Genomic DNA, 1,720 nt, shown 5'->3' on the forward strand with positions numbered 1-1,720 from the left:
ACTTGCAGAATGGGTGTTCCTGAGACCACAGTGGCACATTCCGTGAGGAGATACTGCACTGCCAGTTCCTTATAGCCCAGAGGGTAACATTTTGGGGGGAAACATGGACGTGGAAGGATCTGATTTGAAAAGTGATTTAGAGTGGAACTCTGGTGAGAAGACATTCTGAAAATACCCTTAACCAATTTATTTCATTTCTACCTTCCTATTTTGTATACTCAAGAGTAATATATAATTTTAAAAATGTTATGTCTAAGTTTAAAAGGGTTATTTTTAAGAGTATAAAACAAAACTTCTAAGGGATAAGAAAATACTGTCAGTTTAAGTGTCGGAATTTTGGTTTTCTTAATAGTTAAAAAAACATGTGCCTTCCCATTGATGGATGGAATGTGGTACCTATCTGTTAGAGAATAAGGCTAGAAAATAGAAATTCTTTTTTTTTTTTCCAAGCAGCAATATGAATCATGTTTCTTGAAAAACGAATGCAGACGAACACAGAATGGGTGCCCGGGCGCCCTGGACTGCTCCTTTCCACAGGCCCCTGCATCATGGGGGCCCCAGGGCTGGGGCTCCTGCGCCGCCGGCCTTCACAGGGTGGACGAGGCCCTGGCGTCTCCCCAGCGACGCAATAAATAGGAGGATCGAATGGAGGACCGAGAAAATAGAAATTCTTTTTGCTCCCCTTCTTGCTTTGGATACTGTCCGGCAAGGGCACAGCTGTGGCAGTTATCTGGGACCACCAGGGGGAGACAAAAAGGATACCAGGGATGTCCAGTTGCATCCAGACATTGCTGAGTCACTCATCTAGCAATGGAACATTCTACTTGCAGATTCCCATCAATGAGATAAGTAATGCCTATATTACTTATAAGACTTTTACTTAGGAATCATGCTAGAAAAGTATACTGAAGTGATAATCATTTAGTAGAATACTGAACATTTTAAAATATACTATAAAGTTTAATAAAATATATATTTTTTATATTTTAACATATATTTATATAAATATAAACATATTTTATATGAATACTATGTATTTTATAAATATATATTTCGATATCAAAAAGATGATGTTGAGTTAAAAAAAGCAAGTTTCAGAATAATATCTGTGCAATACTTATATAAAGTTGAATGATTCATAATGTGTTGTTTATATGTTTTAAACATGGACTAGAAGGATACATACTATCTTTTTTTTTAATTTTTATTTATTTATTTATTTGACAGAGAGAGACACAGCGAGAGCAGGAACGCAAGCAGGGGGAGTGGGAGAGGGAGAAGCAGGCTTCCCGCTGAGCGGGGAGCCCAATGCAGGGCTCCATCCCAGGACCCTGGGATCATGACCTGAGCCGAAGGCAGACGCTTAATGACTGAGCCACCCAGGCGCCCCGGATACATACTATCTTTAGCATAGTGGATATGCTAAAGATACTCACTGGGGGGGCGCCTGGGTGGCACCTTGGTGCCTTGGCTCAGGTCATGATCCCAGGGTCCTGGGATGGAGCCCTGCATTGGGCTCCCCGCTCAGCGGGAAGCCTGCTTCTCCCTCTCCCACTCCCCCTGCTTGTGTTCCCTCTCTAGCTGTCTCTCTCTCTCTGTGTCAAATAAATAAATAAATAAGAATTAAAAAAAACAACAACCCTAGTTACTTAAATTTTCCATGTTTATAACTGAAACAATCTCAAAGTCATAGTTTAGAGCACAATAAAAGTATGTTTAA

This window comes from Callorhinus ursinus, unplaced genomic scaffold (assembly GCF_003265705.2).
Source record: "Callorhinus ursinus isolate GAN/ISIS: 27379988/994484 unplaced genomic scaffold, GSC_fseal_2.0 scaffold1, whole genome shotgun sequence".
Classification (NCBI taxonomy): Eukaryota; Metazoa; Chordata; class Mammalia; order Carnivora; family Otariidae; genus Callorhinus; species Callorhinus ursinus.